At 40.9% G+C, this 24,307-nt stretch overlaps 1 protein-coding gene across 6 annotated transcripts in view; it reads left to right on the plus strand.

Annotated features, from left to right (window-relative positions):
- LOC141781716 (partitioning defective 3 homolog B-like) overlaps positions 1 to 24,307 on the plus strand; it is a 242,277-nt gene that overhangs the window by 173,723 nt on the left and 44,247 nt on the right. The window lies entirely within an intron of this gene.

Below are 24,307 nucleotides of genomic sequence, written 5' to 3' on the forward strand. Positions count from 1 at the left end.
CTGACTTTTAAACTTGTGTTTATCCAGTGAATGCTTTTTACCTTTTTGCACCTGTTTTCTTTATTCTTTATGATACAAAGGTGAACACCTGAGGCTTTTCAGTACAGCCACAGTTTGACTGGAGCAGTTGGAGACAAAGTGCTTTGCTCAAGGGCATCTTGATTGTCTGTGACAAGAGTGACAAGTTCACTTTTGTTTACAGATTTCTCAGCCAATTGGACTGTTGTCAGGCTATTAAATAAGCATTAGCAGTCGCTATAAGCACCATAGATGTGGGTCAGTAGGGGCCTACTACGCCCAATAGTACGTTTTAGCAACCATTGACATGGTAGATCACGAAAAGAAGGTATAAGAGAACACAATAGCGACCTCTAGCTACACAAAACATAGGACTTTCGCCCAGGAGGCCGGGGATCACATCCGATGTGAAACCAACATTTTGTAGTTGTCTGTGTGTTCGCAAGTGTTAAGTTTCACTTTCACTTTTGAAACATAGTCATTTCAAGCCAAAAACACAGTGTCTTTTTCCCTGAACTTAACCAAGTGTTTTTGCTACCTAAACCTAAAGAAGTTAATCTCTTAAAAAGTAAATATACCCAACATCTTTGTTGGGTATCAAGTATTTTCAAGTCAAAAGGTTCAAGTCCAAGTAAAGTCACTGTTGTAAAAGTCCAAGTCCAAGTGCAAGTCTCTTTTATTTTGCCAAGTCAAGTCTAAAGTCATCAAGTTTGTGACTTGAGTCTGACTCAAGTCCACACCCTTGGTTTTCACTGTATTTCAAGCAGAATGCCACAACTAGAAACTCAACAGTAATATGACCTAGTCTTGTCTGGCTCCCATCATAGGTAAAGATTTCTGCACTTTACCAGAGATCAGCAAGAGTTGTTCATTTGTTCAATGTTGATGAAACAGTCACAAGCTGTTCATTATATTCATCTGTGTTACCTGTATATGTATTCTTGCCTTTGGTAGCATTCTGCTTTATAAAGAAGTTGTGCAGCTTTCTGTCCATGGAGCCAAAAGCTTGGACAGCCTTAGATACTGATTCAGACTACTTATCTCCATTCTGTCTCTGTCTTTTTTTGTCCATTTCTCATAGTGCACCTGACAGTAGTTGAGCACATATCTGAGTGAGAAGAGCCTTTTAGCCTTCTAGTCCCAGTCAATAAATACCACCCCCACAAGTATTGGCAAACAAGAACAAATGTGTCAGCTTTCCAGGCGGATGAAAGTCTTTGTTTTTACCAAATCCAACCAATAGGAGTCAAAGTTGGGACAAGACAATGATTCATCTGTTTATCTGTCTCTATAATTCACACCCTTATCGTTGTCTCCCTGTCCATGTCCTCCTTCTAATTCCTGTTATTTTAAAAAATCACTCAAAGCTGAGTGGTAGAGGTGTCAGCAGACCATGGAGCTAATGTTTGCATTTCTTCTTTATTCTTGCAATCGAGCCAGCCATTAGAAATATCCCACGTGAGTGAATGTCTTTATGTCTTTGGGTTGTCCATTTGTCTGTCCATCCGTCCATCCAATTCATTTGAATACAATACCTCAGGAACATCTGGAGGGAATTTCTTCAAATTTGGCACAAACAATCAATCAATCAACAATCAAGGATGACCTGATTACAATGTGGTTGTCAAAGGTCACTGTGACCTCTCAAAACATGTTTTGGGCCATAACTCAAGAATTCATAAGCTAATAATGACAATATCACACACATGTGAAACAGGATAAAACAATGAAGTGATGACATTTTGGACAGACAAGGATGTAAACTGCAACTTGACTGGTTGGCGGAGGCATACAGCGAGGCGGTAATTCTAGTTTCAGAATATTTTTTGGCTAACCTGATGGGAGCATTTATTGTTATAGGGCTGATACCACGTTGCATTCCAGATATTTTTTCGCCAGTATCAGAAGCTATTTCCCGTGCACACTTCCTCTAAAGTTATTATTGTACATATACTCTACGTCAGCTGGAAAAGAGGAAAACTCCTATCTTTCTCCATCCTTGAGGAGTTCTGATTAAGACTGCAAACAAGACAATTTGTCATCCACCTATCTGCTCTCCTCTCTCCCCACGTCTGTTATTGTTCTAGTTCAGCTGCCTCCTCTTCCCTTAGGTTTTCCTGACCGCTTAGCATTTCACCTCTGCACCTCTACTATAACACACACATACACAAATATCTGTTTGTTTTTTTATCTTACAACCCACATGTCATTGAAAGAAAGGCGTTTGTCACTTACTTCCTGAAATGCCTGTAAAATACTGATGTCACTTTATCTAAATGGACACAGAATTGTTCAGCGTGAGCTTTTCTCACAATCTCCGCCACTCTCTACAGGTTTGGGAAGTGTGTCTAGTGTGTTTCCCTTTTCGAAATTTAGAAGTCGACAGAACCTCTTTGGCGTTAAAAGCATTGACAGCACCAGTAATGTGTGCTCCGTCCACAGCCAAGAAACATAGCTAAAAAAATAAGCAATATGACATGTATAGGGTAATTAATGTATGATAATGACAATGTTGAATATTTATTACTGTAATTTGATCCAAATAATACTGTATCGATGTGCCCTACTCCACTCTGTATAGCTTGGTGCCGAATCCTCAAAACCAAACATCTAAATTATTAGTAGAGCTGTGTATTGGCAAGAATCTGGCAAAATGATACATATCATGATAGAATAAGCAAAGCGATATACCGCTTTTATTTTAAATCTGAAAACTGTTAAAGTATAAAAAACCTAGCAGTACTTTGAGACGGCACATACACTGAGAGGGCGCATATCTTTGGAAATCAAATAAAGTACTGACTGAGTTAATCTTTGCATGCAAACTATTAATAAAAAAAATAGCTTTTTATGTGTTTTTGAGAAACGATACAATATCACACAACATAATATCGCAATATTTGATATTTTTTCTCTATTTTCTTACACCCCTAATCATTAGCAGGACACTCCAATGAAGTAAATTATAATTATGCTGGATGACATCATGGCGTGTAATGCATGATTTTATGTAATATAAAACATCTGTGTTGTCCTCAGTATGTGAGTACACCGAAGAATGACATCTGCTTGAAAAGTTACTGCATGAATATGTCATTTAATTGGATTGTTGACTATTTATTTATTTCATCCATCCATCCATCCAATCCATCTGTTTTCTACAATTCTGTATTAGGGGGCTTGGAGCCAATCCCAGCATATATTGAGCGAGAGGTGGGGTGCAGCTTGGCCATGTCACCTGCTTATCAGTAGACAGAGGAATACATTCACTCTGATATTCTTACGTAACCTACAGGGACTTTCCATTTGATCTAATCTGCATGTCGTTGGACTGTGGGGGAAGAAGAAACCCACACAGAAACAGGGATGACATGCAAACGTCTCAGAATTGGGATTTGTGGGTTTGGAAAATAAAACTTCACTGTCGGAATTGTTTCCTCATCCACTCCTGATACTGTACGGATGTGACTGTGCGTGTGGCCAGCCGGCTGTTCCTTGCGGTGCTTTTGTTTTTTCCAGTCGATATAAAGTTCCCTCCGTCTAATGAAGCTTTGAAATCAGACTGAACAGTTTCCAACCGACAGTCAGAAGGTTTTTATTTACTAATCTGATATTCCATTTCTCCTTCGCTCACATAAAGACTTTCACACACGCAGTTTTAGATCCTCCACAAAACCAGTTTCAGTATTGTGTGATTAAATCACATACCAAGAATATGGTATAGATGATGTAAGAACTGAATCGTGGTCTTTAAACTATTACATTTCCATTGTCCTCAGCCATTGGATAGCATAGCAACAACCTTTTTAAAATATGTATGATAGATGGATGGCTGGATTTCACTTTTCTACATTTAACAATATGTACCTTTGTGATTGTTATAGATACAGGTGTAAGGTAAGAACGTGAGGAGGCGTATCTACGTGTGTGCGTGTGTGGGAGGAGCAAGGGAAACCCCGAGGCGGCGTCACCGTCACGAGGGAGGAGTTGCTCTGGTGGCGGTAGCGCCACGGAAATTACCGACTGGTACGAACGGGAGGTTTAAGTCCCGCGTGTCGGCAAAGTGTTTGTTTGTATGTGGTAGAAGTGGAGGGAAAGAAAGGCGAGGAGCGCCTTGAAACAGTATCACAGTCAAAACAGTAAACACCGCAGCAGCAGGAATCCTAACTGCCGCACGAGAGATGTACTAGCTGGGTTATTATCACTCAGATGCTCGGCAGGCAAACTCACGTTAGCCAGCCGTGCACTGGTCTTTTAATAATAAACTACAGCTACAGATCTTCACGTTTAGCATGAAATCTCGCGTGAAGACGCGAGATTTCATGAGCTTGACCGTTGGGTCCCCTGCTGTGATCAGGCTTCTGGTTTCCCATGTAGGCCAAGGCTCTTTGTCTCGTGAGGTCCCTACACAGGAGTTATCCATGGCACCATCTTTCATTCTCCCTCTCGTTTTATGGGCTACACCCAAAAAATGGAATTGTGTTTTCAGTAGCAGCCCTTTTTATCTTTGCTTCCCTCTGAAGATAATCACGGGCAGGCAACATTTAAAAGCAGGGGGTCGCTATTGCCTTCAACACGTCGAGGGAAACATCTGGAATAAATTCAGTTTGGTTGTTATTGGCAGTGACGATCAAAAATGGCAAAACGCTCCTGGACATAAAACTGGCAGAATTGCTCATCTGTGCCGCCTCCAAATGTTTGCTCATGCACAGTTATAAGAGGATCTTGTATCATATCCTGTTGATCAAGACTGAATTCCCTGTTCTGTCAGAACTATGTCCGGTCCTGTAGACAGTTTATGTGTCAGGCCTCTGTGTTTTTACGTGTATTCATTTTATAGTGTGTGTGTGTATTTCTGGAATTTCTCTTTGTCTTTTAGTTCAAGGTTCCAGTCCTCTGAACTGGGTCCAGTATTCTCTCTAACCTTGCCACTGCTACCACCCAGAGACTGGCAAACCATTGTCTGATTCACAATAGGATTTGGGAAAATCCCAGCATGTGATTCCCATAACCCTCCTTATTTTTATCTTATTTTTCTTTCCATTTTTAACTCACTACTGTAAAATTTCTTCCCTTTTCGTACTTTTATCCAGTTGTCTGACATCCTCAACGTGCATTTGACGGGTAATTTAGCCCACCTTACATTTTAAAGACTTCATAAAGGCTTCAACTAGGGATGTTAATAATTAACCTTTAACCGACAATACGAATTTTGACAGATTAAGTTATACAGATAAAAAAAAAGTAATTAAGGAATAGGTTGTTGCATGGTAGAAGGAAAATAGGCTATAAAATGCGCTCCTGGGGGAAAATAAGGAGACAGCGGTGTCTGTTGCCCACGCTAGAGTCATACACCACCGACAGGGGAATGCCATGACGTTGCTCCTGGGAGACGACTACATCACCCCTCAAAAAGCTAATGATCCAGAGGCAGAGGTGGACACCTATACAGCTCAACAGTGAAGTTCTCGAAGTGAAATTCCCATTCATATTCTGAATTGAGGATTTGATTATTAGACATAATGTCGTAACCATCCAAGGTAGACTTACCATGAGCTATGAAATTGTGAAATGATGGTATATGTTCCTGTAGAAGCCACTAGTCTATATGATCTGTCTTCATTTCAGATCGACAACAGTTAGTTTAAAAGTTTTTTTGGGAGTTTCCAGAGGCGGCGAGTCACCATTCTCAATGTTTTATGGGATGAGTAGTTCCTTCATTCGTCCATTCTAAACAATACATTTTAATCTTGTCTGCCAATGATCAGTAAATGTCAGCTATCGGTCAAAAAAAAATCTAAATTACCATTCCTTTCTTCAAGAATTGTGTGTATTCCCCGTTTAATGGGAAACATAATTCCCACAATTTCCCTTTTAATGACCTTGACACCATTTTTGAATAACATCACCTCAAACAAAGTTTAAAACAGTGGCAAATACTGTACTGGGCGACTGCCACTGACACAGTGCCGACCGGGGCAAACACAGAGAGCCTTTTCTCAATGATAACACAATTTAGCAGCACGATCTGTGTGTATGTGGGTACATTAGTCATGAGTATCACCCACTGAGACCCATGACTAACAATGAACAGAGTTTTTCCATCCTGTAGAAGCAGAATAAAACAGCGCCGCTGTACAGAATGTCTCTCTATGTGGAGTTCAGGGTGAATCAAGGTTACAGTAGGTCTCTGATTCTACAGTATTTCTCTCAGTCACACACAGAAAAGAGTTGTATCCTGCGAAAGAATCAACTGGTCTCATTGTGTTGCTAATGTTCGACCATGAATTGGTGAATTACCTTTGGTAGCATTACATGCATAATAGTCTCTATTTCACATTCTTGACATGTACAATCTATCTTGCTTTCATACCCTGCACATATACTGTACAGTGCAGTTGGTGCAAATATTAGAACCGTGAGGTGGTTTTCGAGCACATTGGGTTTTAGCGATGGTAATCAAACACTGTTTTTGTCTAGACAGTGAAGTCTTCTTCTTTGGCAACATCAGTCACCTGGTCGCACTCCAACTCAGCATATGTTTGAATATGTTTGATTTACTGAAGGCCAAACTTAAGATAAAAATACCCCAAACAACCCAAAACTGCTGTACAGGATCAGTGAAGCGTTACCAAGACTGTTTCCAGGTGTCTGCTGATACCTATGAGCTGTAGACCTCAACCAGATGTTGACTACAAGGGATTTAAGTTTATTTAAGAGTCTGAAATATTTAAGTTACTTTGTTTACAACATATATAAAATGCTTCATGCACTTTTGATTGAAGCCGAGAATTAGTACTTTTACTTCATAGTCTTTGTTTACCCTAGGGCTGTCCCCGACCAAAGAAATTCTTAGTCGACTAACACCCATATGATTTTGTTGACTAATTGATCCGTTAATTTAATCAACAGATCTGTAAAACTGAGTTTCTCCACAAAGAATCACACAAAATCACCACTTTAAATCTTGTAATTACCAGATATGTGCTCATAAGTTAGTTCTTGTCACGCTGATGTATGTTGTAGTGTTCATTTTTCTGATAAGTTTGGTTTTAATTGCTATAAAAAGGGAGTGAGACGTCATGATTGGCAGCTAGTAGTAGAGTAGTGGGAGGTTCGGGAATTGTACTAAAGAGGAGATTTAACTTTAACTTTCCATAACAATCACCGGTCTGTGTCATAGAACAGAGATATTACGGTTAGTCGTTGTGTCTTTCTAGCCAAACAGCTACAGTGGTGCTAACGTAGCATGTGGTGGCTAACACTAACACGCTGTGGCTGTGATTGGCTATGGCGGGTGTGTGGGCGGGACCTCGATAACGCAGCTCCAGCAAACAAATATGCCACAAACCTGTAAAATGACACCGTACCACGGAGTCGTGCTTGGCCGACCTTTGTATTTGTCATTTAAGAGCAATATTAGGGCAAACAAAACCCCTTTGCCCACGCTCTCTCTGCACTCTCTGTGTTACGCACACAACACATAAGCCTTTCTTTCGTGACCTCTAAACTGTTGATGTGATCTCAGCTATAATAAACTAGAACTAGCCGTGCTACCTTGGGTGTTTTATAGGTGGACAGGCGGGGAATCGAACCCCATCTCTCTGTAAGTACAAAAGGGACAGCAGTAAACCTTGTAGCTGAGTGTGGCTCTTTGTTATAACAGACAGGGTTAAGAGAGCTGTTTGTGCTCTACATAAAAACAGTTTTTCAACTCCCACTCAACCCATTCTCTCTGTCTTTGGTTCATGTTCTTTCAGCATTTTGTCTCCTCCCTGTTTCCCCTTTCTCCCTCTCCAATAAGAGCATCATTATTTTTCTATTAACTATGACATTGGGGAATAAAATGCTGCCGTTGTTTGGTCGAGATGATTGATTGGTTCCATCCATTTATACATACTATATCCTGCTGTCACGGAGTTCAAGCACTTAGAGAGGAGGATGGGGAAAAAAAAAAACATATGTTCATCACACATGTAACAATATGTAGTCTGAGCAAGTGCAATGAGAAAAGCAGAACTTGAGAAATAAAGAGAGCGAAGGAGAAAAAGTGAAGAGTCTTGTTCTTCAGCATGCCGACTAAGGCCATATGTCTGCAGTCTCCGTTATTAATGCCAGCTCTGGGTGACCATAAATCCACTGGAATATCACCCAGACTGCATTTCTAATCTGATGATTTGAGGGGGATACATTTCAAACGGGCATAATATATAATTTTCTGCTCAATCAGCATGCACACATACACACACATATACACCAAATCATGTGCACACACACAGCTAACAAAGCACCAATTCAAACATGGACGTCGTAACGCCACTAATTTCTTCAATGCATTTATGCAACTTGCGAATTTTAGGTTGTAGCGGGCTCATTTTTAAAGCTAGTGTGAAGATACTGGTATCATATGAAACTATAAAACCTAATGAATCCATTGATACCAACCATGTCATTGTAGACTATACTTGTCAAGAAGGAGGCTGAATAACGCTCCAAACTTACGCTACATTTTGGCAAGGAAAAACTGGCAAAGCCGTTTTCAAAGGGGTCCCTTGACCTCTGACCTCAAGATATGTGAATGAAAATGGGTTCTACGGGTACCCACGAGTCTCCCCTTTACAGACATGCCCACTTTATGATAATCACATGCAGTTTGGGGCAAGTCATAGTCAAGTCAGCACACTGACACACTGACAGCTGTTGTTGCCTGTTGGGCTGCAGTTTGCCATGTTATGATTTGAGCAGATTTATTTATGCTAAATGCAGTACCTGTGAGGGTTTATGGACAATATTTGTCATTGTTTTGTGTTGTTAATTGATTGCCAATGATAAATATATACATATATTTGTATAAAACAGCATATTTTCCCACTTCCATGTTGATAAGAGTATTAAATACTTGACAAATCTCCCTTTAAGGTACATTTTGAACAGATTAAAAATATGCAATTAATTTGCGATTAACTATGGACCATCATGTGATTTATTGTGATTACATATTGTAATCGATTGACAGACCTAATAGATATACATGCAAACAGTCCCAGCCAGCCAGCATGCCATCACATGCAGTACATGAACACACGTGCATATTTGCACACACACACATAGGCTGCCAAGTTCAAACACTAAACCACTGGTCTTCTCATGGAAAAACACATTAGTGCTGTTAGAACCCATTGCTCCGACCATATTCTCTCTGTTTCTCTCTCTAATGCAGCCTCAGTGTAATGAACTTATATTTAACTAGCGGCTCAATTGCATGAGAGAGTTTTCGGCTGAGAGGACTTTCCTTTCGTTAAGCGTTCCTGCAGAAAAGGCCCTTTATTTACTCTGTTGGCATATTCGACTAAGAATTGAATCACACTGCAAATTTTACCCATTGCTCAAATTGGATAAGGTTTAGTGTTTGGCATCTCTGGAGAATGCCAACATAAAATTTATCATCTGACAAATCAGCTTTATTCCAGAAACAGCAGGGTAAAACCTGCACTCCCTCGTTGGCTTCAGTGAATACAAGAATGACTAGTGCTGGTTTGTGGCGCAGGAATGACACAGACAGTATCGCCCCGGGACGCACACGTTAGCATGCAAACACATGATCACGTGCACGTCTACATAGTCATGCATCTGCGGACAAATACATACTTTGCAGTCAGATGCTGGTGTTTTCCTGTGTGATCATGGGGTTGAGCCCAACGCTGTTTTCTCCCTCTGTCCTTATAAGGACACGTAGAGCGTTGGAAATGTGCTGAATCTAATGGAACAGAAAGGAAACTGGGCTCACGCTGACGGTCCAGAACAACTGTTAGATGAAGAGAAGGAGGGATCAAGACAGAGGGAATAAGGAGGGAGGGGGGAGAGGGGAGATACAAAGCAATTAGAGAGCAGATATACTACATATGACAAGCTTTCCTTTTTAGTGTGCATTTTTGGAGCAAAGCTTCAATGTCCATTTTATAAAGTTTCTTCAAGTGAAAATGTTCTGCATAGCATGAAAGTTACTGTGAATATTCCTAAACATCCTTCCATGTCTGTTATGTTTCTTTAATATACTTTATTATGTCAGTATATATATCGTTGATACATTTCCTTTCCTTTATTTAAACATCATGACACCAACTTTTGTCAGTTTTTATCTTGCACCTACAGATAATACAGTGCATGCATAAACAAACAACAAAAAACATTTAAATAAAAATACAAATCCTAAAATGAATTAAAATAAAACAAAACCAGACCAAACAAAAGGAGGGGAGGGGGAAAAAAAAGAAATATGTCCGATGTCTCAGTTGATGTTTCTACTGCTGCTTCGACTTTCTATCACAGTTTCATACTTAAAACATCTTCACAAAACGTGATCCATTTAATATTTCATATAATACGTTATCAGTCAGTTACCTTTACTTATAGTGGCAATCCCTATGTTTTCAGTCCTGGTTGATTTTGAACTTCCATTTGAGTGAAAAACAATGGAATTGTTTAGCAGTCTGGAGTCTCTAACCTTATGTCCTTTATTATTGCAACACGTTCTCCTCCCTACTCGTGACATACTGACACTTTGTCAGACCCCTCGGCGTCACTTTTCGGTCGCAGTAAACACGTCTATAACATTGTGAATTCAAACAAAAACACTTGCTTAGGTTAAGGCAACAAAACCACTTAGTTAGGTTTAGGAAAAAACATCATGGTTGGACTTAAAATCACTGTAAATTACTACGTTTGGAAAGTGAAAGTGAAACTTAAACGTAATGGACACAAACAGCGGTCTCCTGGATGAAAGCCTTGTGTTTATTGGACCTATCCACCTCCCTTCCCGTCTGCCTTATTTATGTTTTTTCACTCTTTAAACTACGTCATCACAGCACTTTCTCTGAACGTTTACTGTTGCCGTGGATGGGTTTACGTTGTAGTTACTTGAAACCCCGGTGCGTCTCATACAGGCGCTAAGTGTCGGCATGGCACGCCGAGGGGCGTGACAAAGTGTCGGTATTTTACGCCTTTGGAATGAGAAGGGGCTGATTATTGCCTTTACTACCTTTCTTCATCTCCCTACTCGCCTCTTTCATCTATATCCCACTGATCTATCTGTCTGTGTGTGTGTGTTGAAGTATGTAAGCACGCCCAGCAGCAGGTCAGGAGGTTGTAATCCCCAAGTCAGACAAGATGGGATCAGTGCCGACTCAGTGGACCCAGACACATAGCTGCGTCTCCGGGGACACACTCAGACACACACTACAGATATGATATACATCCTCTCACTGTCTCAGTCAATAATGGAGATACGCTCATGCTCGGACATTTATTGTTCCTCCGTCTCCCCTACATTCTCTTTCTGTCTCTTTTCAGTCCCACTGGACCACTGCACCATTGAGCTAAACTCTCTCGCACACACACACACACACACACACACACACACACACACACACCGTCCACTCTGAGTCATGAGGTAATCTTCAGTAAGGTTCGGTGGTTATGACTTGACTGGAGCAATTAAGGCCTGACTCATCGTCAAAGATTTGGAGCCATTAACGGTTAAATCATTCACACTGACTGACCGAGTAAGATAGCATGTGTGTGTGTGTGGGCGTGTGCATTACTGTGTGTAGTATGTGTGTGTGGGCGTGTGCATCAACGTGTGTGTATGTGTGTGCTAGAGTGGGGCAGTGTAATGGCACATGTAGCAACTGAGAAAATGCAGAGAAATCTCAAAAGGGATTCCAGTTTGAAGAATACTCAGAAGGCTGTGAAGGAGGCTCCCAGAAGAGGATTATTATGTGTCTGTGTGTGTGTGTGTCTGTGTGTGTGTGTGTGTAGTGAGGAGTTAACTTCAGGCGCATATGAAAGCAGCTATAGAGCCGCTGCAGAACATCAAGCCAAATGCATAACCATTTTGAGTCAGACTGGTGCAAGCCAAGTCACACAGCTTCCATTTGATTTGGCTGGAGAATAGTGGAAGCAAACCTGGTGCTGATAGAGATCCCCTTACACACACTCACACACTCACAGACACACACACACACACAATATCCGAGCAAGTATGAATACCTAAAACAACATAAACATGACCTACAGGGAGCATACTTCTGTCACACTCTTGCAACCATCAGACTCACCGCACTGATGGAATTGCAGCGGTCCTTTACAAACATTTGATCCAGAAAACCATTGGAGCTGACATCAAACAGTCCGCCATGTTGTTCTCTTCTCACCAAAGTATTGAACATCCAACCGCAGACTTCTGCTCCTTTTTTTTAGGATCAGAAATAGATGTTTATCTTATAGGGAAAAAATGTCTGACTGTTGGAATAAATTTATGGATGAAAATGTAACTTCATATGGAAAAACAGAAGCAGAGTTTTTATCATTGCATGAGACTTTATTAGTTTCCTTCTTCACCATGTTGATTTCAAATAAACCCAACATGTGTTGAACAACTGCCACGACTAGGGCTGCAACTAATGACTCATTTATCTTTTCAATTAATAAACTAATTGTTTTGTTCAAACGATGTCAGAAAACTTTCCAAAAAGTCGATCACAGCTTCACAGAGGTCAAGGTGACATTTTTAAATGTGTTGTTTTGTTGGGCCAACAGTCTAAGATCCCATAGACTTTTGGTTTATGTGACAAAGAAAAGCAAATCCTCATATTCAAGAAGCCAGAACCATTGTTGCTCGAAAAGTTACTCAAGCGATTATTTGGTTATCTTAATAGTTGCCAATTAATTTCAAATTTTAAGCCCATCCATAATCCTTTTTTTTCTTAAACCTAAGTAAGTGGTTGAGTAGCCTAAACCACGGGTTTTCGTTAAATTCACAACCTTAACCATGGGTTTACTGCAACTGTAAAGCTATACCAAGGGGTCTGACAGAGCATCAGTATGTGATGAGTTGGGATGAGAATGTGTTGTATTCGTGGTTCCTCTCTTATGCAAATCGGTGTATTTAAGACTACCAAAGTGCTGGTGTAAGCTAAATAATTTCCTTAAAAATTTGTAAAAACACTTATCAGTAGTATTACACATAACACACGCACAAACACTTACATTTTTAATATACTACCCCAATGAAACCATCACATATAATGACCCAAAAACACCAACTTGTGGTCCCTGGAGCCGAACAGAAACTGTGCTACAGTCACGTCTTTTCTCTAAGTTAAGATCAAATCAAGACAAAAAATATGAACAAAAGAAAAACAAATTTCCATATAACAAAAAACTTTTGGTGGAGTGGTGCTTTTAGCTAGATTTAGATAATGATGCAATAAATAGTATACTGTAGCATCTGAATGTATTTGTTGAATAAATAATGACATAATGAAATAATGTCTGTAAAATATCTGCCCACCATAATAACCTCTAAACGCTATTACCACTGTCAATCCCTTGTACAAGGTGCCCATAATTCTGTGACCTCTGGATTAACTTGATGATCTACTGGTGGATCAGACAGAGACAGAATACGCAGGGTCATTTGAAAGGAAAGAGGGGATAAAGGAACGATGAGATGGGATTTAATTGGTAGAATTCATGAAGGGAAAATGAGAAGGGAGGGAAACACACAGGAGTAAAGTCAACAAATGAGAGAACTGTTGAGATGGACAGAAAAGTTAAAAAGAAGCAGAGAGAATGAGGTGATGAGGTAGATGAGATCATGAACGAAATATGGAGGGGGGTGAAATGGAAAGCATGAGCGACACAGATGGATGGATGGATGGAGGGAGAAATACCCTGAAAAGGGAGAGTTATGCATTGGGTCATTATGGAGGAATGTTAATATGATTAGTGAATGACTCTGACCTCTCAGTCTGGAGCTGGTGCCTGGCCGGTCTGATGACCGCTGCATTTCTGAAACACACACAATAGAATACAAAGATGAAAACATACATCAGACACATAACCGAACAGACACGCAATTGTGAACGCATGCTTTCACATTAACTCATAAGTACGGGAGCATGTCTAAATACACATATTTCCTCTAAAAACACACACACACAGAGACATACACAGACTCCCATGTGTGATTTGTGTCTTCTCTGTGCCAGCGGGGCAGAATGAGTCAACATGTCATGACTTATTATCTGTTTTTTAACATGCATGATTCCCGACCGTCTGGCCTCATAAAGCTCGGGTCAAGATCGGCTCATGAATCTGCGGTTGTTGGGTCCCCACATGACTACTTGAGTAATTAGTTTGTCCCGGGGTGAGAGACAACATTCATCGTGTAGGGCCCTGACCTAGGATGAAAAACTGAAGAAGCCTTTATTCCATCATTTAAATCTCTGTATATGAACCAGTAACCTCAGCAACTGCGGTCTACTTGCTTTGGAAACTTGGAGTTAGAGTTGTTGCGCAAGAAGATGTGTTTGATTCTCTTTGTTGTCTTTTAAGAACCAATAACCTTTACAAAAACAAAGAAATAATCCACGGACCTTATTTTAATCGTGCCATGACGAGTGCGAAGCGGTAGGTCTCGGGCACACAGAGTGGCGTCTCCAAGCGCACACTATTTTGTGATTTTGTGCCATTGTGCTATTTTGGTTCATGTAGGTGAAGCAGTGCAAAAGGAATGGGTGAAGTGGAATGTAAATTGGAGGGTGTGGGGATTAATAAATTCACTCTCAGCCAATCACATCACAGGTCATATAACTCCTATTGTTGTTCGGAGAGCGCACAACGTGAAAACACAGCACTAAATCTGCAGCCAGAGGCATATTGGGTGATTTTTAAAAAACATTTTTTTAACAGATCCAGTGTATGTGGAGTTAGCATGCTCTCTCTGTGCTTGTGTTTCCTCTGGATGCTCTGGTTTTCTTTAACAACCCAAAGACATGCAGGTTGAATCAATTTGCAACTTAACATTGTCCGTAGGTGTGAATGAAAGTGTGAATGGTTGTTCGGGTTATGTGCTATATGCACTGTGATAGACTGGCATCCTGTCCAGTGTGTTCTCTGCCTCACGACCCGTTTGAGCTGGAGTCTGTCCCAGCTCAAACGCCATCCTGCACAGGATACGTGGGCATATACAGTACAATAGATCTGCTACTTTTTCATGTGTGTTGCCATAAAAACAGTTTCATTAAAATTTAGAGATATATGTGGGAACCGAGTCAGCCAAGAAAAAGAAAGACATATGGCTATGGATTGGTTTGTTTTTTGTTTTTGTTTAAAGACACAATATTAAACCTGACCTTTACCCAAGAACAAAACCAATAAACCTTGGAATCCTTTGTTTAAAACGCCTGTGCTTTGTCTACAGTATATGCGTCTAGACAAGAGCGTGAACAGTGTACATTTTTCAACACACGTGGCCGTTTCTCCCAGAGATCCAGGCCCTGCATGTGGTTTCATCTGGTCCATAGGCATATTCAGCAAAAGGCCATATCAATATCACATGCAGAAATAGAAATTATCCTTTAATCTAGCGTGAAAGCCTCTCTTGTTGCAGCTCTGTTGGCAGAAATGGTTGAAATAATACAGTTTACTATGCAGAGGTCTGTGGTTGTGGCCATGGTTGTGTGTTTAGGTATGTGCATGTGTGTGTGTGTGTGTCATGCGTATTGACGTTGTTACATCTTTATCAAATCTTGATTCCTATTTAGCTCTCATGACTTCTATTCAGGCTTTGAGAAAGATGCCAAAGGGGAAACACACACACACACACACACACACACACACACACACACACACACACACACACCAAGCCTCATCCAGTTGTGTGTGTAAAGAGTGATGAGTTTTGGTCCAATGGAGAGTGTTATCACCACTGGCCACTGCGCTGTGGACAGGACAGATAGCCAACCGCCGAGCGTGTGTGTGTGTGAGTATGTGTTTGTCCGTGTGTGTGTGTGTGTGTGTACACATATTTTCTAGATTGTTGGCTCAGCTGTGTTGTCGAGGACATACACACCTCTAAGTGTCAAATATGTGTACCTGTGAGCACACTGTATGCACATTTGTCAGTGTGTGAGCAAGCGAGGACAAAGTGCGTGTGCGTGTGCGTGTGTGTGTGTGTGTGTGTGCGCGTGTGTGAGAGATTGTCAGCGATTCTTAAAGCAGCATGCAGCTCTTGAGCTTCTGAGAGAGAAATATCTGACGTTGAAATATGGTGAGTCATCTGGTAGATAAGGAATACTGAGAGATGGAGAGGACAGGACGGGGAGAGATTGAGAGTCATACAGTGGTGAGAGTTTCACAATAAGAGCAGGTTTAAGGAAGTCTAGATGTCAAAAGAGACTGAATGAGCGAGCGGGAGATAGAAAGTCACCTGAAAGTCATACGGAGAAAAGAGAAGAGTGCTGGAAAGCCATAGAGAGGAAGATGTTGAGGAGCATCAGGAACACCAACATGCCCTTTTAACCTCCTGTTGAGTACTTCACAGCTGTAGTATTATAGGTGTATTTTACATATATAGCATATCAGTTACCCTTTAGTTAAGGCATGTCATAGTATTTTATGGTTATGGCTTCGGTCACTAGCAGTGAATAGTGACGAAATAAAACTTTACCTAAAATGACAAATTTCTCCATAACAGCATTGAGCATGAGCTAGATTCACCAACAATGGTTAATCCTGCACAAAACTGTGTGTACGCACAAAAATAGAAAGGGTTATGAGCATAATTGTTGTCAGATTTATAAAGCTGTGTGTACGCTTGGTTCTGTTTCATAACTCTCAACCATTGTGGAACAGGACACTCATGCCCAAACCCAATTTCCGCTCCCCAATTCGCCATGAATGGTTGTACAAACGCCACTCATCACCTGTTTGCATGTCAATACTTCTGCCTGCTCCACCACTAGAGAGGCCTTATGTCTATCACCTTGTATTCCTTCTCCACCGGTTAATAAACTCGTGACAACACCGGTGTTACCGATTACACCGGACATTTTACAAGAAAAGATGACGTTATATATCTGTAGAGCACTTGCTTTGATCTTTATTGCTCTCCGGTCGAGTTTCCCCTGCGGCCACAGGTGACCGCTCCGTCCTCCAGATTGCCTCATTAACGTTATGGGTCCCTCATAGCATTTGGTTTAAATCCAAAATATAGCCATTTTTGCTTTTCGCTTTGACATCAAATCCTCCGCCGTCATCTTGTCTGTCAACTCTCTCTCATCCCGTGTGTGAAATCTGACTCCTGCTGCTCTGAGCTGAGACTATGTATGGAGCAGACACTTTCACTTTCAGTTTTCAGTAATTGTAGCGTCCATCGTCCGACTATATATTGATAACATGCTTAGTATTTTCCAAATAGAGTTTTTTGGTTTTTTGTAATGGTTGTATGTCTGACACTGTGTAACACCGGTAACACTGACTACCACGGCAAGCCTAACACATTCTCACTGCACATTCTTCTTTTATGAATATCTCCACCCCACGATTGTTTGCTAATGAAGGCCTTAAAACCTTCTCGTTCCTTCCACTGTTGTTCACCTGGGAGCCATATGTGAAGTTATGTCCTGTAGATTTTATGTTTTACATTAGTGACTCTAAATTGCCCATAGGAGAATGTGAGTGTGAATGGTTGACTGTCTCATGCTCAATGTGAACTGGGATTGGCGACACTGCATTGGATCAACGGGTACAGTAAATTGATGGATAGAATTAGGAAATAATGTACATTTTGTTTCAGGTATAGGTCACAGACCTTAATGTTCTTACGTCTGATCAAATCTGATGACTTCTATTCAGGCTTTGAGAAAGATGCCCTCAAGTAAACATCCACACACAGACAGCTTTGTCTACGTACGGTACATGTGTATAGAGTGAGGACTTGTCTTGCACAGATTTAACGCTTTACATGGATGCTGCATGTTTGAATAGAAATGAATGAATGTTTGCTTTTTAACTTCATTTTTTTCTGTACAAATCTGTGTTATTTATGACTTTTGTCTTGTACTTCCGTGTCAGCACAGATGAGCTTTCATGCCATCTAACTATAAAGCAAACTCGAAATTGCAATTGAGAGAGAAAGTGTTATCTTTCAACACAAGGAAGAAGAGTGTGTATCAGGGGAAAGATCCAGTGAGAGTTGCACAGAAATAGAGAAAACTCAAGTCACATGCTGAGATATTGAGAGAGGGGGAGCTTATGTAAGTGTGGCATTTCAATACAGCTGTCCAAAATGCTGACTGAAAGAAAGTCAGTTTCACTTAATGTTTTTTCGCGATAAAAAAGAGACACATACTGCTAAAATGCTGGGAGAAGTTTCACTGTAAATCAGTGAAACTAGTGAGGCGAGGAAAGCTTTTCAAGTTCCACTCTGGTTGGCATTTTGTGGTATTTTCTGCTTTCCAGCCCAGTAACATTTAGGCCTTTCCATTTAATGCTCAAATTTTCACCGTTTGCCAATTTCACTTTGGAGTGCTCTTCTTTAAATTAGGCTTAATGGACAGTAAAACGTTTGCCTGCCTTAGTGGCTTTTATTAGCTTTAAAATGAAGCAGAGGTAGACAGGATGTTATTCAGAAAAAAAAGTAGTTTTGAGTTGGAGCCGAAGCTCTGCAGTGTGTAACGCATCCATATTAACAGTCATAACCACAAACTACTGCCATTGCAAATTAGCCTATAAATGCTGTGGTGTGTGGCATTGATTTATGTTACGTACTTGTCCCAATGCAAGTGAACATTATATTGGAACCTAGTAGAGGTCGACAGATTTTTAATGGATTTTAAATGTAAATATTGTATAAATATATATACATATATATATACATATATATATTAACGGTAGTTTGGAGACAAAAAGCCGATTTCTTCTTTACTTCTGCAGCAGCCTCGTTGGCTACTTTTGCATACGCCGAAAGAGAATATCCTGAAGTATGATTTGATGGATTACGTCATTGGAAAATTTTCTATTTATTTGTAATGGGCGATGCGCCGTTCTGTGGCTTACATTATGGCCAGGATTACTTCTGTTTCCGTCTCCTACATTGTTAAATGCCACTCTTGCAAACCATTAATGCTGGTGCATATTCCCGCAGTAAGGAGGATCCTTAAGTGTGCGACTTCATTTCATGAATGGTTACGTGGCTGGATTATTTGGAAGAGAGAACGCCAAACTGGTACATGAGGCATGTTAAAGTAACAGTGAATGATTTCTTATCCTCCCTTTCTGCCTGTAGCGTTATATATTCAAGAGATAACTTCTTTTCTCCCCCTCCACCTTGACTTTGTGTATGGAGATGGTGGCAGCTCTGCAGCCGTCGGCCACTATCAGAGCCCAGTTCCCCCAATAATGATGCCAATTAATCGGTCTACCTCTAGAACCTAGTTATAGCTGGACAAACTAAAATGTAATAAACATTTAAAATACATAAGGTTGTGCAGGAAACTAAATCAATAATAGTTATTCTCCATGTTAAAATCTGGCAGGTTAGCAGTTTGGTTTCCTCTTTATTTCTACATCTAGCATTATAATTGTCCCATTGGTCGCTTTCAAATGGAGAGATTTGTCTCCAACTGCTAACTCAAAACTAGCCAACCTCTTCAGTGAAGATGTCTCAATAGTGTTAGGGAATTCAGGCCAAGTCCCTCACACCCTCTCTCTCTCTCTCTCTCTCTCACACACACACACACACACACACACACACACACACACACACACAGTTTCCCTCTCCCTCTTCTCTCCCTCTGTGTCCTCCCATCTGTGAGTTCAGATGAACAGAAGTCTCCCGGGGCTTTTCATTGGCCGAGCTCCACACTAAGAGGCGAGCTAATTGGCCAGCTGGGGCCCAGCCGGTTGTCGGAGGCAGGGCATTGGCTGAGAGAAGGGTCAAGTGACATGTCATTGGTCAGATTGGCTGGTAACCTGGCAACACTTCAGGCTTTCCCTCTTGAGAAAAGTCTGGTGTGAAAATAAAAAAAAATAAAAAAACAGGGAAAGACTGTTGAGCATAATTTGGCAACAGCTTTTCTGAAAATGTGTTAGTTAATTTGCAGCTTTTTAGTGATATTAAAGTGTGTATTTGAGGGAGTCACAAGTCCTTGTGTGAATTTGCTAATAACCTTCAATCATGAGGTCCCAAATTGTTGGAAGCACTGTGTCACCTTCAGCTTTACCAACGTAGCAATCCAAACAGGCAAGAAGTCACAGCCAACTTGTCACTATGACAAGCAGGAGTGTGTGTGGGTCTGTGTTTCATTTAAGACATTGAGTTCAGTTTATAAACAGCACTTAATGAAGTTATCCTGTTTTGCTTTTTTCCTTACTGTACATGTATTCGTCTTCCCAGAGCATACACCATGCTTGTCACAACCTAAAAAGTCCGATGACATTGTTTTTCAGTGCCCTCCAAAACCATTAAGCCTTGGACATACTGTACTTTGTAAACTTGTACTGGTTGTGCAGACGAGCTTGCGGTTCTATTCATAATGCAATTGAGGGTCCATGTCGGTCTGCCGTTCCATGAACACTCCATTCCAGTTGGTAGCGGTCATGCACGATCACGTTGTTTGCCAGGAGTTCAACACTATTTGGTTGTCTTTGTATTCCTTTAAAGACAAATTTTATAAATACGGGTAATGGCAGATCTCCAACAACAACCTTCAAAACAAGCATCCACTTTCTTATCTTCTTCTTCTTGACAAACCAGCTAGAGGCGCATACGCCACCAATTGGACTGGACTGTGGAACGAAACTTGAGCATGCGCAGTTGGCGCACTTGATATGCGTACAGTCCACGCATTCACAAAATTTTGGCTGCATGCAGACGTCCACATAGTGTCCACGCGGACCCTCGCGGACATGGGTGGATGACGCCATTCACGTCCAACGGACCAAAGCGGACCCTCACGGACATGCAGACCTAGAAAGTATGAATTGGTCTTTACAATTAAGTATTACAATAATTATCCATATTACTGTTTTCTGATCTACCACCGCTATGGTCATATTTTGTTCCAATAATTTCAAATTCAGCCCCGCATAGCCTCATCTTAAACTATGTTTTAGAATTAAGACTGATCTGTTCGTATCTGCACAGCTTGCTAGTTTTTCTCCGTTTTGTTGTAATGAAGGAAACATCGGTAACCTAGTTTACTGCAACAGGCCATGCACCCATTGATTAGAACAGATCATTATAGATCAAATATTTTATTTTTTCCCTTGTTTAAAATGTCAAATTTTGCACAAAAAAATGACAGCTATACATCTTAGTTAAGGTTAAAAGAATCCCATGCTGACAGTTTTTTCCTCCCCAATCTTCTCCTCCTAAGGTTTTCTGGAACTTCAACGTCACATTTAAACCTCCACCTTTGCTTCTCAGAGACAACAGTCATCATTCAGACAGCTACAAGGGGTCCTTGTCAAAAAAGCACAGTTAATTTGAAATGTTTGAACAAATGGCCAATGCAGACACAATCTTTCTCTCTAGGTTAATATCAATCCACCTCCACCTTTTTTATTAAGTAGCAAAGTGGGCTAATCCCGAGGAAATGAGAGGTGGAGGTTAGTCACCAAGGATTAGTCTAGTTCCAGGACATCAAACATTCCATTCCCACCCAGGAGATAATCATAGCCAGGTTAGCCAGGAAATTAAGTGGCTGCCTTTCAGAGGGTCTCTAATCCCCGTCTCGCTCTCTCCTTACGTTTCTCTTTCTTTCCCACCCATCCTGCTTTCTCTAAATCGGTCCCATCCCCCCTTCTACCCCACCTGGACTATAGAGCTAAGTCTACGTCCTGGCCAATCTGCAGCAGACTGCTTGTGTCTGCAAGAAAACTTCCATCTCCATTTCTCGGAGGCTATTTGATAGATGACACTATCCACCCTTGTACTGAAGGTAATATCTGACCCTGCAGCCAAGTCAGAGCTTTCACACAAATTGAAAACTGCTCAGTGAGGTTTCTCATCTCTTTGTCAGGATTTTGAGAATTGTGTGCGTACAACATGGCAGTTCTCGAGGATAGAGTTTTCCCACTGTGTTTGCTAGTTGACTACTAGAAAAGAGGTTTCTCAGGGGTCATGCGATATAGTTCAGAAAAGACTTAAGCTTTAAAGACTTCATAGATTTGTGTATTTGCATTTCTTTTCATGCAAGACCCCCGGAAAAAAAAACAGCTCACGGTGCGCTCTGTGTGTTCGTGTGCTCGTACATGTGTACATATCTGTTCATGGATTCAGGTCCACATAGCGAACAAAAGCTCAGCGTAGCAAGTGGATTTCTGCCTCCTTCCACAGCATGTCATCCAGCACAAAAACAAATATGGCCTCCATTTTCCACACTTCTTTGTCCATTTTCCTCTTCCTTTTTTTTCTTGTGCCCAGTGTACCTTATCCTTTTACATGTACACAGTCATGCACACCACATTAACAAACATTGCACACAAATAGTGGATATTGGATTAATACACAGTAGTTGTTGTTATTATTATTTAAATTTAAACCTATTTCTCTCTACATTTCATACACATTTGAGTTTTTTCAATTAAAGAACTCCAGTTATAGATGTTTAAGAAGCATTTTGTGTGTTTCTCATTAAATGCACATGTTGTAGGGGTCTCTCAATCAAAACAATGACAAAAGACGTAGAGTTTGGTGACATAGTCAAGTAGCGTTGGATCATGGGAGTTGTTGTCTTCACCACCATTGCTGTCAGCCTATCCCCGTTAGGATTCCTTCAGTGTTCATCTTTGAAGAGGTTTTTACTTGGAGATGAATTATCCCCAGAACTCTCCTTGTCTCCAAGACAAATGGTGATTCAAATTGCTAAAGCACTGAATAAAGCAGTGATTTTCACTGATAACTTAAGATCCAAATGTTCAGGAGGGTTTTACCGGGAGACGAATTGTGGTCTCTTCCTCTCCAAAACAAATAAACCCGGTGTTTAAAATCAGTAAAAACACTGAATAAAGCTGTTTCCCATTACAAATCAGTGTTTCTCCGATGCTGTTCGACAGACGCAGCGTTTGCTCAACTTGTTTCTCTAATAACGTAAGATCCAGACGTCCAATGACTAAATTATTGGCCTGATTTTTATGTCTGTTTATTGATGTAAAAAGACTCATGATTAGTTGTTGTGTAGTGTTAGTCATTGTAATAAAAACAGTCTTATCAATTTGGGAATGATAACCAATGTAGATTAAGCTTTTATAGTAGACATTGACACTGGAGGGAATGGATGGATGACAGAAGAAGCAGAGAAGAAGAAGGAGATGAGAAAAGAGTGATGTAAAAATGGAGAAGACAAGATATAAAACATGTAGAGACTAGACCGGTATGACACAGGGAGACAAGAGGAGAGAAGAGGTCAAGACTTTCATGAGATTAGAAGAGATAAAAAAAAAAAAAATAGAGGAAATAGAGGATAGAATCAAAAGACACCCCGGCCATCACCACCCCCCCGACTGGAGCCAATCATCTGAGAGAGGGAGAAAGTGTGTGAGGGAGGCAGAAAGAGAAAGTGTCACTTTCATCCTATTACAGCTCCATCTAACCTGCCACTGTAGCCACCTGCTCCCACCGGCACACAATCACACTCCAAAAAAACCTATATATTTTCAGACTTGGTATCCTGTACATGCACCAGCACTCTCACACACACATTAGAAAGGTGGCTGTGCTGCTCTTATGTGCTTATGCTCTTATGCTAAATCCTGCTCCTGAGATATTATAGAGAAATAAATAAATAATACCACAAATAAAAAAGCCAGCAGATATTCCTACCTAAGGCGCTGACGTTACAAAAAATGGCAACGGGAGTAAAAAATGTACCCTGCTCTCATCTTCGCTGTCCTCTCTCCCATCATCTGTCCGGTAAATTGTCTCCCCTTTAACCCCGACCTCTTTCCACTCCCCCCTACCTCTCGCTCTCACTCCCACTCCCTCGGTCTTCCTTGGAATTCACCTTTCTTTGTTCCCTCTTAATCCTCAAAGGGGAACTTTTTTAAGTCGGGAAGTTTGGGTTAGAGAGACGGAGTGCGAGACACAGATGGGGAGTGTGGGGGGGGTAGAGGTAGACGGATATACTATCTGGGTGGCAGGGAGGGGGCTTAGAGGAAACCAAATTATCTTCCTTCACTTTTCCGGCTCCCCTTCTCCTCATCCTTCTCTCTGTCCCTCTATATATACGCCATCACCCCTGACTCCCTCTTTCTCCTCTCCGTCCCCTTATCAACTCCCCACCTTGCACTTTCAAGGACAAGCTTAACTGTTAAGAACACTAAGGATTGGATAAACCTGTGTGTGTGTGTGTGTGTGTGTGTGTTGGTTTTAAATGTACGAGTGATTTTGTGTGCCTTCAGTTTTTTATTTTATTTTTTTACTGTATGTGTCTATGGATAT

The sequence above is a fragment of the Sebastes fasciatus genome, chromosome 14 (genome assembly GCF_043250625.1).
Source record: "Sebastes fasciatus isolate fSebFas1 chromosome 14, fSebFas1.pri, whole genome shotgun sequence".
Classification (NCBI taxonomy): Eukaryota; Metazoa; Chordata; class Actinopteri; order Perciformes; family Sebastidae; genus Sebastes; species Sebastes fasciatus.